Source organism: Trachymyrmex septentrionalis, unplaced genomic scaffold (assembly GCF_001594115.1).
Source record: "Trachymyrmex septentrionalis isolate Tsep2-gDNA-1 unplaced genomic scaffold, Tsep1.0 scaffold275, whole genome shotgun sequence".
NCBI classification, from domain to species: Eukaryota; Metazoa; Arthropoda; class Insecta; order Hymenoptera; family Formicidae; genus Trachymyrmex; species Trachymyrmex septentrionalis.
The window spans coordinates 245,298-267,186 of record NW_017305436.1 but is presented as its reverse complement, the minus strand read 5'-3'; the positions used below and the strand labels follow the sequence as shown (position 1 = coordinate 267,186).

The 21,889-nt window shown below is 33.8% G+C and overlaps 1 long non-coding RNA gene and 1 pseudogene across 1 annotated transcript; both read right to left on the bottom strand.

Moving 5' to 3' along the window:
- Positions 1–1,588: 1,588 nt before the first annotated feature.
- Positions 1,589–2,936, bottom strand: LOC108749211. The gene is made up of 2 exons (XR_001939347.1): positions 2,503–2,936; positions 1,589–1,633 (listed from the first exon to the last, which is right to left on the bottom strand). It is a non-coding gene; the product is annotated as an uncharacterized LOC108749211 (long non-coding RNA).
- Positions 2,937–19,378: 16,442 nt separating this feature from the next.
- On the bottom strand, positions 19,379–20,478 carry LOC108749207 (annotated as a pseudogene).
- Between the last annotated feature and the right edge of the window lie 1,411 nt (positions 20,479–21,889).

Genomic DNA, 21,889 nt, shown 5'->3' with positions numbered 1-21,889 from the left:
TATATATATACAAAGTGTTTAATAAGTAATGATGAAACTCTCGCATAGATATAGAGCGAACTCAATTGAGTCGAAAAGTCTTGTACTGTTTTACAATTTTCAATAATTAAAAAGATATTAATTATTAAATATCGCCAAATATTGGTTTTTAATAATTTTTCATTCAAGTACTATTAACTTTACAGAAAAAAGCATGTGTCAAAATTGTTTTCCTTCTCATAGAGTCCTGAGAATTTTTTCAGAATTTTTTACCGTATTTTCTCATGTTAGTAAAAATAGTTGCCAATAAAAAAATGCAGTACTAAAAAGTTGATAAAAAATTGTTAGAATTCTGAGAAGAAAATAAACAATTTTTGTCTCTTGCTATTTTTTGGTAAAGTTGATACTATTTGAGTAAAAAATGATTCAAAATTAATATTCGGTGATTTTTAGGAATTGATATCTTATTAACTATTGCACAAATTGCAAAATGATAAAGGATCTTTCAACTCAGTCCACTCTATTCCTATGCGAGAGTTTTATTATTACTTATCAAACACTCTGTACACACACACACACACACACACGCACGCACGCACGCACGCACGCACGCATGCACGCACGCGCACACATACACACACAGAGGATGTATTCTAAATCATACTAAGTAAAAAAATTTTAAGGAATGATGATTCGTCACAGAAAATTTAAAGATAAAAATTTTATAGGACCTTATGTTGGAAACAGCTTAGTTTGAAAAAGTTACTAGGTGTTACAATTTTTGTTTTTTTTTTTTAATATAAAAAATCATTCAAGTTATTTTAATGAAACTTTATACACGTGCAAAATGTTAATAATCACTCGAATTATCAAAATATTATAATTCGAATAATTATCGAAATGAAAAAAAAAAAGTTTTTTCTTTAACTTTGACAATATCTTTGAAATTAAGCCATTTCAAATATATGGTCACATGAAGTTTTCTTGAATTTGTGAGTAGGGAATGGGCGATGTTTAAGAAATTACTTTACAGGCGAAATGCTGCACTTTTTATATTTTCGCCCAGATGATTCTTGTTTACGAGTAAATGCTCTCTGCCGGAGCCCTCTGTTGGTGGAGATGTGTAATTTATTGCATGTGAAAGATTTCAGAAAAACAACTTAATTGAAAAGTTTGCAAAACGATTTCATGTGAAATATTTCAGAAATAACTCAACTGAAACATTTAAAATTGATTACATGTGAAAAATTTCAGAAACAGCTCAATTGCAAGGTTTGCAACTTCTTTGGTATGAAATATTTCAGATATAACTTAATTAAAAGTTTTGTAAAATTATTTTCATGTGAACACAATTTTAAAAATATTTCTGTTGCAACATTTCATATGACATATTTCAAAATTCTTTCAGAATTGTTGCATATGACATGTGAAAAGTCGAAATGATTTCGAAACCTTACTGAAAGTTTCTTGCAACAATCGGTGCTATATGAGAAGTATTATAATAAGGAAATCAATATATTGGATTAGCTTTTACTTATATTATGACTTTATAGTCTTCATTATAATTGGCCAATTCACTTACCGCTTACGTTTCACTTACATTTTTTTATGTGTCATGGCCCTAACACTGCATAACGCATAAACACGGTATATACTCGTACAGAGCGCAACTCTCCCAATTTTATGTTGGCCAAAATGGAGTGCGCATGCGTGAAATAAGCAAGTTGCCCCGTCTCATTTCCTCCCTTTTTTTATTGTTCTCTCTCTTTCTCTCTCTATTTAAATAAGCGTTTCAATGTTTCACTTAAACATTTGTCTTTCAAGCATACATGTTCAGAATAAAAATTTAGAGGGAAGTATTACGTGTATTGTCCATTTGGTGAAATGTTGTTTGAGAAATCTCGAGAGATTAGTCTAATTTTTGTAAAAAAGTGATAAAGTGAAAAAGTGAACAAAAAGTAACATTGAAAATCGAGCAAAAAGGACTTTTTTTATTTATTGTATTTTAAATTTATTTTTTGGACATATATGTATATAAATTTATTTTATATCTCTCAGCTTTCTCATAACATTTTCATAGATATATAATTACATAATATTTCTTTATACAAAAATATACATTTTTAAGTTAATTTAATATTTTTCCTAATATTTTTCTACATTTTCTCTTTATTTTCCAATATGTTTATAATTTATTTTTATTAATTTTCATTAAGTTCACATTATTTCATTGTAATGGTAGGTTTATTCCTTTGTATACGTTGTATGCTCTTTGTCTACTTTGTATGTTTCTATAACAGCTCTTACTCACTCCAACGCATTTGTTGGAGTGCGACGCGAATAAATCTAGTGAGTTTTGACTGAGCGAAAAAAGGATGAAAAGAGAAAGAAGTTTAGGTGATAACCATGGCAACGCTAGGTAACTTGCTTATTTCACGCATGCGCACTCCATTTTGGCCAACACTAACATCAAAGGTGCCGACAGGGAGTTGCGCTACTGTATGTACTGTGTCATAAACGTACACAGATGAAATGAAAGTTTTGATTTGTTATTTACATTACAGTTTTGTCCCGAAAAATGATGATTGGCATTATTGGCAACGTCAGTTATGCAACCATAACAATTCTACTATGAGTTGTGTCAATCTCATTACTCAAAACAAAAAGAACTAGTATGTCTTTTACGGCACGTTCACCTGAGGAATATTCCCATCCGAATATTCCTCAGGAGTTATGCTAACCTTATTTAACAATCGGTGAACAATAAGGATAAACTGATACTTAGATGAGAATTCTAACAGCCCTAAAAGTTGGATACAGAATATATATAGTGTAATATTATGCAACAACATTGATGTCATTAAAAATCCATCTTGATATATCAATTAATTCTATAACGTCGATTGAAATTATCGATTATTTTGTAGAAAAATATTGATATAATCGATACTATCGCCTAGCCCTATGTGTGAGGAATCACTCCTTAAAATCTTTAGCGCATACTTAATATACATCCTGTGTATACTATTGTATGTATATATGTATATATGCATGTAAGTGTGTGCGTGCGTTTGTATCAAATGTACACTGAAAAAATTCATGTAATTTTATATAGAAATTACATGTTCATGATCGAAAAATAACTTAAATATGACTGGAAATTTACTGGAAATTATACATTTCTAATCATATTTAGGTAATGTTTCAGTTATAAACATGTAATTTCCATGTAAAATTGCAGGAATTTTTTTCAGTGTATATACATGTGTAAGGTGTCCGATAATGACAGGATCACCTCTCGTGAGCAGATACAATGAAATTAAACTAGGCGATCTGTTGAAAAGTCTTGTACTATTTTGTAATTTTTGCAATAGTATGTTTAAACCAATAAAAAATAAATAAATATTAGAAAAAAGAATTGCTATAACGAAAAAGGATGATTAAAATACTGAATAATAAAAATATTGAATAAAATATAAATTTTAATTATTAGGAGTATAAATAAGTTTCCGCCGTTTTTTATCAAAAATTGGGCATTTATTGTGAAAGAACGGTACCTAATGTTTTATTCGAAGTATTGTCCATCGCTAGCCACTACTTTTTCCCATCTTTCTGGCAGCATACGGATACCGCGTCGGAAAAACGCTTCATCTTTTGAAGCTATCCACGAATCGATCCAATTGTTAGTATCTTCATATGATGTGAAGTGTTGCTCAGACAGGCCATGCGCCATCGATCGAAACAGGTAGTAATCAGAAGGAGCAATGTCTGGTGAATACGGCGGGTGGGGTAAAACTTCCCAATTGAGTGTTTCCAAGTAGATTTTGACCGGCGCCGCATGTGGACGAGCATTATCATGCAGAAGAATAACTTTGTCGTGTCTGGAGTAGTAATAGGCGCGTTTTTCCTTGAGTGCTCGGTCATTTGTGTTCGGTAGAGAGCCCCAATAATGGTTTCGTTCGGTTTGAGCAACTCATAATAAACGACACCTAGCTGATCCCACCAAATACACAACATGAGCTTTTTCCCATGAATGTTCGGCTTGGCTGTCGATATTGAAGCATGGCCAGGTGGTCACCATGATTTCTTCTCCTTTGGGTTATTGTAGTGGATCCATTTTTCATCACCAGTGACTACACGGTGCAAAAAACCCTTTCATTTATGCCTGGCAGCATTTCACATGTAAAAAATCGGCGTTCAACGATTTTCGGCTTCAGTTCATATGGAACCCAATTTCCTTGCTTTTGAATCATTCCCAACGATTTTAAGCGATGTGAAATTGCTGGTTGAATCACTTCTAATGTAAGTGCAAGTGCTTCTTGCGTTTGGCACGAATCTTCATCCAATAATGCTTCCAATTCCGCATCTTCGTACACTTTCGGCCTTCCGCTACTCTTTGTTTTTGACGTCAAATTCACCGTTCTTAAACTTTTGAAACCACTCACGGCAACTTCTCTCACTTAAGGCAGCCTCACCATATGCTTCTACAAGCAATCGATGCGCCTCAGCTGCAGATTTCTTCAAATTAAAGAAGTAAATCAAAAGCTCCCGCAAATGATGCTTATTCGGCTCAAAACTCGACATTTTCGCACGAAAAAAGATATAAGATGCTGATGCAAAATCGCTAATATTTCAAGGTTATGTTCTTGCCAGATGTCCAACTTTACGATATGACGTTTTACAGCTGACAATTTTAACTATAACATACTGGTAGCGCCATTGTTTGTCAAACGGCGGAAACTTATTTATACTCCCAATATTTTATTAAAATTGGATAATTATGCATAGATACACTCCTCGATGACCTTGACATATATTGTCAAGCGAGGAAGGTGGGTTGAACCTTGCTTCGCGTGGGAAGTTGTATGTCTCTAGGCAGGGGGAAGATGGAATGGACCACGCTTCACTCAATCGTTATTCCCCGTAAGAAGAGGTAGGTATGGGGTACTTAATATTATTCAGGGTGAGTCTAATAAAAAGGTCATCATGTTTTTCTCGAAAATTAGATTAGAGATAAAATTAGTTAGAGATAGAGGAAAGACACCCATTATCAAAATTATATGATAGTAGGGGGATATACTTTGAAGACCTTAAGTAACTATGAAAAAAAAAATTTTTTTAATTGGAATTTTTTATTTGTTCTATCGATGCTCAATGAACTGAATAATTTTCTATTAAAGTATCTTTTCGAAAATTCAACTATATATTGTCGAGATATAAATAAAAATAAGTCAGACTGAAAGTTTGGAACAAATTTTTTATCATGGCAATAAATGTTAAAAATGTTCGCCATGTTGATCTAGACATGCCTGTAATTTTTGTAAAAAATTTGCTTGGACTTCTTATAATTCTTGAATTATTATTTTACGAAAAATATTTTTTCTTTTTTTTTTATATTTTCTAAAGTGCTAGGATATTGAAAATAAACTAGTTCCCTTACTCTTCCCCAGAGATAATAGTTTAAACATGTTAAATCGAGTGATCTCGAGGGAATAACGCAGAACCACCATCAATCCATTTGTTGGGAACATTCTGTTGAGCTCTCGCTTCGTATTTATACTGAAGTGGGGTGGTGCATCATCTAACTGAAGCCACATTTGAGCCCTATCTTTCAGCAAAATATCTTCCTAAATTTGCAAAATTATTTCTAAGAAAACGAACAAATCTCTCGATTGTTAGAGATTTCTAAAAAAAATAATGATTTAACTGAATGCCAATAATTTTTTCTGCCAATAAGTCCATCCAGTATTGGTTGATTTCGCTTCAATAATGCAAATTGTGCCTATTAATGGCTCCATCAAGAAAGTAAAAAGAGTCTATCATTATCGTTTTTTGCTTGTAAAAGCATTTCTTTTCTCCATATTAGAAATCAAAATATCAAGCATTTGCTTCTCTACTGATATTTTCCTTTTTTTTTAGGTGATGTTGTAACTGTTTGATAAGTATTTGCTTCATTTTCTAATTCATTATTCTGATTTTCAAAAGACTTTGGAGGTTCCGTTTCGCTTACTGGCATTAGAAAGGAAAATTATTGAAAATAGACGTATTGTTTCCTATTTGAATCAGTGGCTGAATCACTTTTGGATTTTTTTTATTAAATTCAGTTCTCTGTTGAAGAAATCTTTCAAACTTTTCTACTTACGTTAAATAACTGCGGCTATTAAACGAATGACTGTTAATTGTGCTGAAAATTCGAATAATACCGATTTTCTAGATATTAAATATTTGTTATTAGACTAGTAGATTTATTGTTTAATCATTAAATTAATTTATTCTTTAATTATTTATTTTATTCTTATTATTTTTCTTATTTACTTTTATATTTGTTTTTTGTTTTTCATTATTTAATTATTTATTGATTTATAATTTCGACCAAATTATTTAAACTAAAAATAGGTATTTTTCTTGCTTAATTAAATTTATTCTTATCGATCGTGTTCAAATTATAATTCATCAAATAATAATTATTTACAAACAATGTATATTGAATTGGATAAGTTCGTAATTATATATTATAATTTTTTCATTTTATATAAAGTGAGAAAATGTTAGGCATTAAATATTTAAGAAAATTGAAAATTTAACAAAATCTTACCTGCTTGATTTTTTTTTGCAGTGTCCATGTCTCTGAAGCATTCCGTGAATAATGTACACAGTACTTCCCATGCTTTCATTTTTTAAATTTATTACTGTACTCTGCATTTAGTGTACCAGATAACAGAAGCCTCTATTTTAATTATAAAGCGTTCAGTATCAATGGCGGCATTCTTCCCCGAGATACAAAGAAGATTTTCTCTTAAAATCTACAATATGCAATGTACGATGGATGAGTCAATAAATAAACTTAATTTTTTATTTTGACTTATTCATGTATAAACGTAATGTGTAAATGTACAGTGTAAAATTGCGTGCTAAAAATCTACACGGAATTTGTATGTAATTCTATCAATCAAATATTACGGACCTGTGATGATTCTTTGTCGCGTCACGAAATGACTCTCTGAACGCATCAGCAGTGCTTTTCTGTCACGCCACGAATTCGCCCATTTGAACGCATCTGCAATGTTTCTTGTCGCGCCACGAATTGGTCCATATTCGCGACACTTTTCTGTAGCATCAGAAAGTTGCTCCATATGAACGAATCGGTGCTTACAATTGTGGCGCTACAAAGTTGTATAAATGAGCCTTTAAGTGTTACTTTATCTAACCACAACACAAATCGAAAAAAGTTAGGATTTTGTAATTTATTTTGAGTCCATATATAGAAATGGATTCTCATGTTAAAATCATTCTGCAAGAGAGTTCTTGGAGTACCGATATACAATATAGATGGAACTTTTTTTTCCTGAGTATGACACAGAAGATTGGGCTAATATTTCTATCGCCAGCAATATCTCTTGTAGAGACATGTGGATTTGTATTATAATAACTACAGTCAATACGTCAATAGACACAAATTTTCATTTGTAATAATGACATTTTGTCTTGATTGAACCTTAACACTTCTAATAGTACTCGATTCGTCAAATGTGTAAAAACTTCTTTTACGAAATGACAAGGGTTTGGAAAGCGTGCAGCATACAAATCAATTACTTGCGTAACATTTTATCTCACCGTAAATAATTAACATATCAAAGTGAACGAAGCTTTCCAAGAAGATTACAGTCATGTCTTCTTTCCAAGAAGACTACAGTCATGTTTCAATCAACACAGTGAATTTCTTGGACTGTTTGACTTATTTTGGCTTATATCGATAATAATTGAATTTTCAAAAAATACTCTAATGCAAAGTTAATTAGCTCATTGAGCATCATCAATAAAACGAGTAAAAAATATTCCTTTTTATTTAAAAACACTTTTTTTATTGGTAATGTGAAAACCGCGGACAAGATTCAAGATCATTAAAGTATGCCCACCTACTTATTCTACAATTTTGATAATAGGTGTGTTCCTCCTATCTCTAACTATTTTCGAGAAAAATGTGGTGAGCTTTTCAGACTTACCCTGTACATAGCAGAAATAAGACGTTATTTCTTAAACCTTCTTTTGTTAATAACTTTTTAATAAATAACGAGCAATTGCTAAAACCTGTCGGAGGTTGCTCAGAGTGATGACCTTGATAACATATGTTAAGGTCATCGGAGAGTGGTCCGTATCTCTATATAATACATTTTGGTAATTAGTCAGATTAAGGGACACCCCGTCGACCTTGACCTTGACATATGTTGTCGTGATCTTGAATGACCTCCGACAGGTTTTAGATGACGGTCATCCTTCGTAAAAAAGTTATTAACAAAAAATGTTTTAAAAATAACGTTTTATTTCTATTACATTTTTCACCCGAAGTGACTTCCACCTCTTCTCCCCTTGCAAAGGGGCGCATGACTTTCAGCAGAAGCAACTCTCACCCTTTTTCTCCTCTGCAAAGGGACGTACGACTCTTACCTTCAACTCTCACTTCTCTACAGTATACGAATAGCAAACATATTTTAAAGCAGGAAATACTACTGTTACATAGTTGTATTATATATCCATGGGTATATAATAATCTAATCTTAACCCAATCATATACCATAGTTAAATTAGGATTAGGTTATTATATACCATTAAACTTTCCAAATATTTCTGAATATTTCTGAAAAATGTAGTAGAAATAAAACGTTATTTTTAAAACATTTTTTGTTAATAACTTTTTCACGAAGGACGACAGTCATCTAAAACCTATCGGAGGTCATTCAGGATCATGACCATGACAACATATCAAGATTAAGGTTATCAGCGGAGTGTTCCTTAATCTGACTAATTATTTACATTTTTTTTACATAAGAATGGCGTAGTATATAATTTGCAATACTAACAATAAGAAAATCAATATTTGATTATAAACGTTAAGCATATTATCTAAAAAATTATAACAATTCTTTGAAATAAAAGTATTTTAAGGGAATTTTGCTCAAAATTCCAGTTTCTTATATTTATCTCTGACTTTTCCAGATTTTCCATGACCCATTTAAATTTCCATGATTTTTTCAGGTTTTTCAGGTCTATGATAACCATGAATTACTAAAAATCGCTAAATGAGCGTGTATCCATCTGGTATATTATCACATGCAAGCGCACACCAAGATATGATCATCCTTTGGGGAAGTTTTTTATTTCGCCACGCATACGTTGCCATTGCTGCTTGTATAATAGTAAACAACTTCCTGTGCACTTACTATCTTATGATAGCGGTAGTATTTCGCTGCGCGCTTACATTTGATGGTAGGTTAGGTGGATATATGTTTAATTGCAGATTTTTTAAAATTGCTACTTATTACAAAATAGTACAGGACTTTTTTCGACAATTCGTTCAGTTTTGTCCGCTCTAGCTACTTATGAGAGAGGACTTTTAGTTATATCGGACACTCTGAATGTGTATGTGTGTGTGCGCGCGCGCGCGCGTGTGTGTATCCAATAATATATTATTCAACTCCGTTTGTGTAATATCTTTGATGAATAGATTATTGCCACTAGCTGTAAAAATAATGATGAATTTCGTAATATCAACTTATTACTGTATCTGATTTTCTAAAAAATAATGAGAGAAAAATGAGAATATATAAGATATCTTTGTGAAAATGAAATATATCGTTGTATTAGTTCCGAAAATAAAATCAAATAGTAAAAAATAAATTGGAAACGAGTGAATTAAATTACAGTTTCATGCGATTGGAAAATAAAAGAACAGATAGAATTAGTCATCAACTATTTATTATTTTCATGAAATAATCAAAATTAATTGATAGCTTCTATCAATAACCGAAAGGCTACGTGCAACAAACGCTAATGTTTCATTGTCACACGCTTTATGATTGTATTTCAGAGTAATCTCGACGACAATGATATTTGCTTGCCGCGATATTGTAACATTAGATTGTTAAAGAATTGTGTCCTTCGTTCAAAGAGAAAAAATAAATTTGTCATTTTGGCTATTGCGATTAATTAATTCTTATTGATATACTCATCGAAAAAAGTTTTGCGTCTCATCCCCTTTTCATGAATTTCTCTCTTTATATCAAGATAAAAAATAATTTTTCTTATAACTTTACCTGTTCACTTTATTTCTTTCAATGCATAATGTTAGTGTTATTGACGTTATTTCTCTGTGTATCACATAATTAAATACGCAATTTAATCGATATAAAACTTTTTCGATGTGTGTATTTTCTACTGGAGCTAAAAGAAGATAAAGGTGGTCCGCGTATAAACAGTCATTAAAGCTCCTGAATACTTGCTGCGGTCATATTAGATTGTGACGTCATAAGCGAGAAATAAGTTTCTTGCATGCCATTTGTAAATAAAGAGAGAATTTGATAAAACAAAATAATGAAATCATTTTAAAACATCAAAAAAATAGAATAAAGCTATCTTTTTGACTCTAACAGTAGATCTTCTTCTTCTTCTTGATTATTGGCTCCTTCCTCCGTGAATACAAAGGCGACATCACGTTATTAGATTTCTCACTATGCGTAAAAAGGTGTGTAGAAGTTTCTGATTGTTCAGACACAACTGGCGACATTAAGTCACCAAATAAAACGGAGTCCATACGGCTCTAATTCTCACGGCAGGAAGCCGTGAGCGGCTATCACTGCTAAGACAGGTCCGTGCTCAGAGATCGAAACGTCTGCGCAAGCGTGTAAATACAAAAATCAAAAGTTCCGACGATGGCTTTGCTGAAGCTAACAAATAAGCGGTACATTTTTGAACGAAGGATTAAACAGTGCTTGCAGCGTGGTTGATAGAGCTGCTATCCTCAGTTAGAGCATGACAAAGGGGGTAAGCGTGATGTGCGGTGAAGGACAATAAAATATTATGCGTTGAAGGTCCTGGAAGTGGAAGCCGTAGTAGAAAGGGTCTATAATATTTTTCCGAAAGAGACTAAAGTTTAAGTTAAAGTGATTACTACGAAGGCGATTAAGTGTAATAATGGATGCGAGAGAGATGAATCAAAAGAGAGATGAATCCTCTTTTTATTATAAATATTTTTAATGAAATATTCTCCTTTAATTTAGGATGATCTTTCTACGTATTTCTCAAAAAAGTTAGTTAGCTGAGATTTAGGAATAGTAAAGAGATCAGAATATGGAACTTTAAAATTGATCTGTATGTCTTCTCAAATAGCTCTTTTAGCCTGATTTCGGATATCACAATGCGAGAGAATCCAAATGTATTTTGAGTACAACGAGACTCCGCCTCCATAAGGACTCTAATAGACGGGATGAAATAATTGTTCGTCTTGTTACGATATCCATTGATGGTTTCTAACACACTTTTAGAATCTGAAATTATGGATATTTTTTTTAGGTTTACATTTAAAGCAGTAAGCAAAGCGTTATAAATAGCCCATGCTTCCACTGTATAAATTGAGACATAAAAGGAGATTCTGCCATCATCTGATGGTTCAACTGGGGAACGTAACCGCCGCCCCAATATAAATATTATCATCAATTTTTGAAAGTCATCGGTGTAAAATACCGTAGAGTGTTTAATCACATCTCCAAAGAAGCTTTCAAATACACTGAAAAGTGGGATGGGAAAGAGGAATCCTGGAACAGAGTCGCATAGTTCCAGCATTTTTGTAATTACAAAATGATCCTCCACCGAAATTTTAATAAAGTATGTGGCTGCAAGGTATTGAAATCGATGTTTGAAGAGAGGAAGATCGGATGGATCACATTGATTGAGGTTGAGTTATGATAATCGAGGATTTTGAATACGCTGGAGTTTTTTTTAGTGAATTGTTATCTTTGAGAGCGAATATTGACAAGGCATATTCCATGATCTAAGATTTATACAGGATGTTCCAGAAATAGATGATTAAACTTTGATATCGTATTCTACTGTCTCTAAGAATGAAAAAGATCATATAAACATAGATCCGGAAATTCTTCCTTTTTAAAATATAAACACTTTTTGTTTACGAAAGAATATTTTAAAGGTTTGTAATTTACTTGAAGAAATTGCTAAAAATGACTATTTTGTGTTTCACGATACAGATTCAGAGCTTCTTTAAAGTCTTTTACTTTCCGTTAGCTCATTCATACATTAAACGAGTATATCTGCTGCCTCAATATTTGAATAAATCATCTTGGTAACACTATCTTAATCATGCAACGTTTAGATAAAAATTATTTTATTACGATAAGCTGCCTTTGATAACAGTATCACTTACTCTACCACAACATTTACTTCGTATGATTTCTATTCATGTAAACTTTTAAGATAAGCAAAAAGTGTTTATATCTCAAAAAAAGAAAAATTTCCGGATCTATGTTTATATGATCTTTTTCATTCTTAGAGACAGTAGAATGTTTATTACGTTTTTCCATCCTTACAATCCTGGACAATAGAATACGATACTAAAATTTGACCACGTATTTCTGAGATGCTATGTACATTGTGAGATGGAGGTTAGAGTGGACTCCCCACTGTGTGCTCTTAAAGCGGCAATGATTTGAGTTGTTCTCTTTCCTTTGTAAATGATATGTTCCAAATATTTTTTATCTGGGATTTAAAATGACTCCGAGAAACTTAACGTAGGGAGAAGGACAGATGGTATGGCTCACAAACTATACTCAAGTTTTCCGTGGAGAGATTCTTTTTTTTTTCGTGAAGATCATCATTTGAGTTTTGTTAGGGGAGATATCCAAACTCCTGCCCACTAAGAATGCCGCTAAGTTGTTTAATGAAATTTCAAAGCTTCCAATGTGAATAAGCTGGCGAGATGTTAGCGGATCCGAGAGAGAAAGCCTTGTATAACGAATTGAATCGTGCGAAACAAAATAAGGTTTTTAATGAAATTAATAAAAAGAAGAGGAAAATCTAGGTCAACGAGATCATACAGGAGAATATGTGGCAGTACATTGTCAAATGCGGATTTGATATCTATAAGATTGCTACTGTCCAGCTTATGTATAAAGTCTGTGTGAATGTTAGTAGTGAGAATTATTAAGTTGTCTTGGCAGGATCTGAATTTTCTAAATCCGAACTGATTGTTCGAGAAAAAAGGTGACATGGAGGAAGAGAGAGATTCCGCCAATTAATATAATCGATTGAGGATCAACGCTCTACAATCTTAAGTACACAGGATGTGAGGAAGATGTTGGGATGGTAATTCTCCTGAGGCTTAAGGAACGATCGAATGAAACTGCTCTGGAAAAGTAATTGCTTGAAATAGTTGGTAAAAATGGATAGAAGACATATTAAAAGATCATTAGGGAAAGTTTTAAAGAATTGATAGTCTATGCAGTCGAGGTCTGGACTAGAAGAAGCCTTGATCGATTCCAAAGCGGCCTGCAACTTACCGCATGAAAAGGGAGAGTCTAACCAAAACAAGGAACTGCTTGTGGATGTGTAGGAATATTGGAAGGAGCAGGAGATCAAGAATCAGGACATACATTTCCGATAATTCTCTGAATGTCTACATCATTAGAATGAGAAATGTTACCACCTCCCCACGAGTTTGAAAGCACCAATCGGCGATTCTTAAATTTTGTAATCATCCTCCACATTTCCAAGGTAAGGGTAAGATGATTGAAGCTTTCACAGAAGGTTTTCTAATTCCTGCGTCTCCTCCCCTTCCCCTGAAAAGCACATTTTGCTTGTCTCACAGCGCGCGCGCGCGGCCTCACGATATGCTTCATAATTTTCAATGGTAGAGAATTGCTTGTAGATTTTAAGAAGTGCGGAACGCTTGCACACAATTTCGTCGCACTGCAGGGTTCACCAAAAAACCGGTGGAAAGCCTCGAGATGGCCACTGAAACAATTTTGAAAGAAGAGTTAAATTCATTACAAATCATTTCCTCGGTTGTGTCAATCGGGATATTCCGATTCCTAACACCTGCTCTCGTGACTCTAAATGCTAGAATGACAGAGTTTAAATTATGAATTTTAAGAGCCTCAAACTGAGTAAGGCTGTTTACTTTATCAAGATTATTGAGTAAAACCGTTACTTTACGACCGGCAGACTTAACCTTTATGATGTAGTTACTCACATACGTATTTTGAAATAACACGACTGTAATAGGATTGAGCCGGGCTTTGTCGTTACTAGGTTCTTGTTGTATAGTGAGAATGTAGGGAGACTGATCGTCTTTATTGTAAAGGGTGTCTCAAAATGACCTGACATTTTAATTTATTAATAAAACATATTATTTATTTGAAAAGTACACATGTTTTTAGTTTAATATAAAGTACAAACATGGAGGTTATATGTGGAACACAATATCCGATAAATGCCGCCTCGACTCTGTTTGCAAACGTTCATTCTTTTGACAAAATTTTCAATGACATTTTGGCATAATTGCGGATTAATTTCATTAATGGTACGTCTAATTTCTTCCTTCAACTCCGGAATGGTCTGTGGATCATTGGCATACACTTTTCCTTTCAGAAAACCCCAAAGAGAGAAGTCCAATGGCGTCAAATCGCACGATCTTGGTGGCCAATTCACATCGCCGCGGCGCGAAATAACACGACCATGAAACTTCGTCTGCAATAACTGCATTGTTTCGTCCGCAGTGTGGCAGGTTGCACCATCTTGTTGAAAGAATATGTCTTCCAAGTCTATGCCGTTCAATTCTTTCCATAAGAAGTTGGTTATCATGTCACGATAACGAACACCATTGACGGTAACCGCATTTCCCGCAGCATTCTCGAAGAAGTACTCAATCACTCCTCCAACCCAAAATCCGCACCAAACAGTGACTCGTGGTGGATGCATGGGAAGCTGTTGGATCACTTGTGGATTTTCAGTCCCCCAAATTCGACAGTTTTGTTTATTCACGTACCCATTAAGTTGAAAATGCTCCTCTGAAAATCGCTGAAGATGATTTTCTTCGAAAAATCACCATCGATTTGTTGATGCTCCAACTTACAAAATCTATCTAGAGGATTAATCGTGTTACTTGTCGTTTCTGTATTGAAAGTTTTAGGAGAAGATTCCCTAGGTATCTTGTCCTTATTATGCAGGTGTTTATTTGTCCAATGTCTTTTATTCACAGGTGGGGGAATCTTTTCTGAAATACCTAATTTCCCATCGCCCTCAGCATCAAGATTCGTCTGCAATTATTTTGATACTTCAAGCATGATAATGTCAGAGATGGACGAAATGTCGCTAGACGTTTGGGCATTAATAAGAGACTGAGATCTGTTATTTAAAGGAAGAAGTGGGATTACTTTTTTATTCCTAGAATAATCATCACTTTCTTTCTGCGCCTCTTTATAAGCCCTCTTATTCTTTTTTTTTCGAGCTTTTAGACTTTTTATCTGTATTCTTCTTAAGGATATTTGATCTTTAAAATTCGAAAGAATCTAAGACATTGGCTCTTACCGGCGAAGATATTCTGGGAAAACGCTTTCCCTGCTTAAAAAAAAACTTGATTTTCTTCTCTAATGAGATCAAGGCACGAATCTACTGACTTCTCTTCTGATTTCGAAATCAGATCCGTCCGCAATCCCCCGCCCGGGTCAAAGAGGAGTGGTCCTCAGGCGAGCTCTCTCTCACATACCACCACGCGAAAGTTAAGAACGGGACGAGATTGTAAAATGGATAGAATACAAAAATGAAAATGACCAATGGAATAAGAAATTGCACGAACTGCACTGAGATATCGCACAATTCAAGCTGAGTATGTACAGGTCAATTACCAACGACAATGCCTAACAGTCAGTAAATAGTCGCAAAGGGCACGTGAAATGCGTTTATATATTAATACGTAGCCTATTCACTATATATGCTATTTACTGACTGTCAAGCAATGTTAGTTGGCAGGTCTGTTTGAAAATTATCCCCATATATTGCGATTTTTTAAATATTTAGTAATTTAAATTTCTTTGTACTTCCTTTCAAAAGAATCCCCCAAAAATTCTTTTAATTTTTGTACTGCTAAAAATTTCGATGGAAAGAAATAAATCTTCCAAATTATAATAACAAAACTCAATCAACGGGCGAAGTAAGAGTCAACCACATTTTTTAAATTTTCATAAAATTATATATTATATTAACAGCGATGAAACATCACGCAAAAAAATTAGACTATAAACTAATAAATTACAAGTTTCGGCTACCGGTTTGAGCCCTCTTCAGACATTAGTATAACGAAAAAATAACAGAATAAAATCAATTGTCGCAAATGTTCGCATATTCAGAATAATCACAGTTCGGGTGAGTCTTGATCTCGAAACATAATTTCCGTATGGTTGAACAGTCAAAAGTATTAAAAATGTCATTGGTAAAGTTCTAGTTAATAAAAAGGATAAATTAAAAAACAAAAAAACGTACTACCGACAACTACGCATAAATAAAATAATATAAAATACCGAAAATCCAACAAAGTCAATAAAAATTATTTCATAAAAAACTCACCAGAAATCATATGTAAGAAGTTTGAATTAATATGTCCAAAAAGAAATTAAAAACTTATGAAATATGTACAGTGAGAAGGAGCGCAGATATGTAAGACATTATGTATCGATTTTCATGTACGTTCAGTAGTGCGGATCAACACAGACTGAGAGAGGAGACGGACTGTTCGTAACCGAAAGTCAAACTCTATTTATGATGGGAATATAAGCTTTGTGGAGGCCATCGGTATCAGTCTGTAAATTGAGACCATTCTTTTGTTTCTTGATGTTAATCATCTCTGAAACCAAACGTCTCCGATAGCAGGGCTCTTCGTCTAAGATTTCGACCTCATCCCATTTAAATTCATGGTCTAGTTGTCTCCTATGCTCCGTTATTACAGATCGTGCCGACGTGTTGTATCTAATGTGATTGCGATGTTCTGCAATCCTTGTCTTTAATTTTCTGTCTATCCCACGTACGTAGCGTCACAATCACTGCATGAAATTTTGTAAACCACGTTGTTCTTCGATGTATGTGGATAAACATCTTTGTGTACTTTGATGTATAATATTTTACATATCTTCCAAATTAAAAAAAAAATCCCTCAAACTATCTACAATGATATCAAGGGAGATAAAAAAAGTTTTCTTCCATTTTCATGAATGTTTTAAAATGATATCCTTACTTTGTTTTATCCAAATTTTTTTTTATTTAAATACAAATAGCATGCAAAAAACTTTATGTTATTTTTTGTTTATGATGTTATGATTCAATATGATCCCAGCGACTACTCAGAAATCTCAAATAATATTAAATTTGTTATTAATTTAATATTTTTACGTTGTTTATCGAACTTTCGATGAATAAATATTTTTCGTATATGTATATGTATTTTATGATATGTACCATCTGATCAAATTTGACCCGGACTGGTCCATTTAAACCGCGCGCGTAAATTGAATCGGTAAAAATTTTTTTTTCTAGATTGGTACAACCTTCTCTGACATTCGTGTGAAATTTGAGCGGGATACGTCAGTTAGTGTGTGTTTGGCAGCCATTTGTTTACGACGCAAAAAGTTTCTCTGGCGATTTTTACTATGAAAAAAAAATTGAACAACGAGTTTGCTTGAAATTTTGTGTTTCCAATGGAATTACGGCTACGGAATCATTGAAAATGTTGCAGAAGTGTTTTGGGGAGTCTACTCTATCGAGAACGCAAGTAGTTGAGTGGCATAAAGCATTCAGTGAGGGTCGTGAGGTCATAGAAAACTTGTCTCATGCAAGTCGTCCATCCACCTCTGTTAACGACGATAACATGGAAAAAGTGAAGGAAATTGTGCTTGAAAATCGTCGTGTTGGCATTAGAGAGATAGCAGAAGCTCTCAACATCTCTTATGGATCGACTCAACACATTTGGGTTAATGTTTTGGGTATGAAGCGCATCGCCGCCAGACTCGTACCGAAAGACCTGAATTTTTTGCAAAAAGCACGTCGAGTAGAGGTCGCAGAAGAGATGCTTGCCAACGTAACTGATGACCCTACATTCATCAAACGCGTCATTACTGGTGACGAGACGTGGGTTTATGAATATGACGTCGAAACTGCCCAACAATCTAGCGAGTGGCGCGCCAAAAATGAACCGAAGCCGAAAAAACCACGTCAAAGTCGGTCGAAAATCAAGACGATGCTCATCGTTTTCTTCGATTACCGTGGTGTGGTTCACCATGAATTCGTTCCAGAGGGTCAAACGGTCAATAAGGAATACTACTTGGCCGTTTTGAGGCGTCTACGTGAAGCAATTCGTCGTAAACGGCCGGATTTGTGGGCAGACAATTCATGGATTTTTCACCACGATAATGCGCCGTCACATTCCAGCCTGATTGTGACTGAATTTTTGGCCAAACACGAAATAAAAGTCATCGCTCAGCCACCGTATTCGCCAGATTTGGCTCCCTGTGACTTTTTTCTGTTTCCGAAACTCAAATATCCGCTCCGGGGAACGCGCCATGAATCGATTGAGGCCATAAAAAGAAATTCGCTAAAGGAACTAAAGGCCATCCCGGCCGAGGCCTATAAGAAGTGTATGGAAAATTGGATTAATCGTTGGCATGCTTGTATTGACTCAGAAGGAGGCTATTTTGAAGGCGATCATAAAGATTTATATTAAAATACATAAAATTGTTGTTTTTTTTAACCAGTCCGGGTCAAATTTGATCAGATGGTATGTATATGTATTTTATATACCATGTGTATCTTTTAAAAGAGATACGCATATGTAAAGTGTAGGCACTACACTTGCCTGTATAAATACAAATGATCATATCCTGCTGTACTTATTGTTTTACTGATGAATTCAACATTTCTTGGTTTATTCTAACAACGATGGAGATTGATATGTTTTATCGATAGATTTTTAGATTTATGAATATTTAGCCAAATACTAACGCAAAAATGATGAAATATCAATTCCATCACTATTTATTGTAACAAATATCAGAAAAAAAATAAAGAAAATTTGATCTCAAAGCTACATAATATTCTTCGTCAAAAATTTTTCTTGAAAATCTTGAATTCTTCGATATTAAAATATCGAACTTGCTTTATAGAATTTCTGACAGTTTAATTTTTTGTAGACAATTTTGTTACTAAATCTTTTATCTTCTAGAGACTCACAATTTAATATTTGTTCATGCGGCCTGTCAGAAAGTCATTCCACTCGCTACTATGGCACATAGCGTTAATCATGTTTCTTTATGTTACATTTGTTTAATATGTATTCTTTTTGCTAGAGATGGACGATTTCTAGAGAGTTTCACAGGGAGAGAGTGGCAAACCATATCACGTGATTCGGTCTCCTCTGATTGGTCATCAAAGTTTCATAGGGCATTCACGAATGCAGAAATTGGTTAGAATAGATTAGAGAAAAATTGAAAAAGTCGCAGTTATTTTACAACTAGTCAAATCTTTATAAGTGATACATATTATTAATCTTGGAAGTATATGCCTCCCTCTATTGTACGATGGTGGTCCCAGAAGTACCCGACCTAACAAAGAAAACATAAAAAATTTGGGAAAAAATATCTTTATTTCTCAACATAGTCTCCTTTTAGCTCGATACACTTTTCCTAGAGATGTACAATAGCTTCGATGGCTTGTTTATAGTAAGAACCGTTGAACTCCTCAAAATAGCCATTAACCGCAGACTCCACCTCTTCATTGTTGGTAAATCTTCTACCACCGAGCCATTTTTTTAAGTTTGGAAAGAGAAAATAATCCGAGGGGGCTAAATCTGGCGAATAGGATGCGTGGGGAAGCAATTCGAACTTTAACTCATTGATTTTGGCCATCGCGATAATGGATGTGTGAACTGGTGCATTGTCTTGATGAAACAACACTTTCTTTTTCGCCAAATGTGACCGCTTTTCCTTGATTTCATCACCCAAACGTTGCAATAAGTTCGCATAATACTCGCCATTGATTGTTCTTCCTTTCTGAAGGTAATCAATGAAAATTATCCCACGCGCATCCCAGAAAACTGACACCATGACCTTGCCTGCCGATGGAACTGTTTTTGCTTTCTTCGGAGCCGATTCTCCCTTTTCAGTCCATTGCTTCGACTGTTCCTTCGTTTCAGGTGTGAAGTGGTGGACCCATGTTTCATCCATGGTTATGAATCGGCGCAAAAATTCGGCTTTGTTGCTGCGAAACATCGTCAAATACTTGATTGAAACATCCTCTCGAGGCTGCTTTTGTTCAATTGTGAGCAAGCGTGGCACCCACCTTGCGCATAGCTTTCTCATCCAAATTTTCAGCCAATATGCGATGTACAGCACTTTTTGAAATGTTTACCATGTCTGCTAGCTCGCGCACTTTCAATCGACGGTCACCCAATACCATTTTGTGGATTTTCTTCACCATTTCTGGAATGGCCACCTCACTTGGTCGACTACTGCGATGTTCGTCTTCGCAGCTCGTACGGCCTCGTTTAAACTCTGCCACCCAATATTTTACTGTTGTAAACGAAGGAGCAGACTCCTCCAGAGTAGAATCCAGCTCGGCTTTGATATTGGTTGGGCTAAGACCTTTCAAATGAAAGTATTGTATCACACAACGATGACCAATTTTTTCCATCTTTGCAAATTCACCGAGATCGTCCACTATTGATGGCTGCCAAACAAATACTGAACAACGTAGCGTCTTCAAACTTCATAGTTAAGCTTTAGAAAGTTGGTGCTTTCTCCTACAGTGATTTTTTTAATACAACAACCGCCATTTGTATGTCAGGTCGGGTACTTCTGGGACCATCCTCGTATATATAAAGATGAAATAAAACTACGAATTTTTACATTTCAGATATCTGTATTTTGTGCATATTACGAAATGCTTACCAGATGCAGTATTCCAAGATGCACCAATTCTAATAAGGAAGGTTATTATTGAGATTAATCATAAGATTTGGTCAAGATTCTAAATTGAAACAAAAATGAGTTGATGTTGCTGGAATTTCTGATGAGAAACCTTTAAAATCAGCTATACTGTGTTAGTATCGAAGCGTGCATATAACTGTTTTATATTATAACTCCCGTAAATGCCAGCAAAAATAACATCAATGTTATAATTTTTTACTCAATATTAATATATTAAATTTAATATAATGCGAGTACATGTAACGATTATATAGTTGCGTAAAAAATTATAATATGTTAATGATAGTTAGTGCGATAGATAAAACAAACTTGATATGGTACCTTTCCTTATAATTTTTTTGTTATCAATGTGGAATAATTTTGATGAATGGAAATAAATCTAAAATAAGAAACACATATCAGAGAAAAATAACTGTTCTATCAACTATTATTAATGTAACATTAATATGTTATAATTTTTCACGCAACTATGTAATCGTTACATACACTTACATTATGTTGAATTTAATATATTGATAAAGAATAAAAAATCTTGAAAGCCGATGTTATTGCAATTACGTTTTATTATATACAATAATTGAAGTACGTTCCGATCCTTGGTTTGGATCCTCTTCAGTAAATACATTAATGATAAAGACTAAAATATATACAATAATTACCGTCAAATACAAAATTGAACATTAGATTGTGTGAACTTACATATTTGTTCGTCGTAATTTGAACTGTGAATAATGTGTGAATAATCTGGATAAGTCAATTCGCATCCATATGTCAATGTCCATTAAGTTACTAAATTTATTAAATAATCATTGAATCAATAATGTAAAATTTAATAAATAAAATTAAAATTACAACTGATTATAATTACTTAAAACTTATATGGCTGTTTGAGTATTGGCATATTACGCGATGTTGACAACTCGCTTGTCATGGATGTAATGAGAACAATAAGATTGGAAATAAGACCATTTAGATACTTACTTTAAATACGAAGCGTCACTACGATCTGAATGTTAAGATATTGAACTATTATATATATTCATTTAAATGAATTAATTTCTGAAATTATAATTGCGTACCAATACGTCGGACAA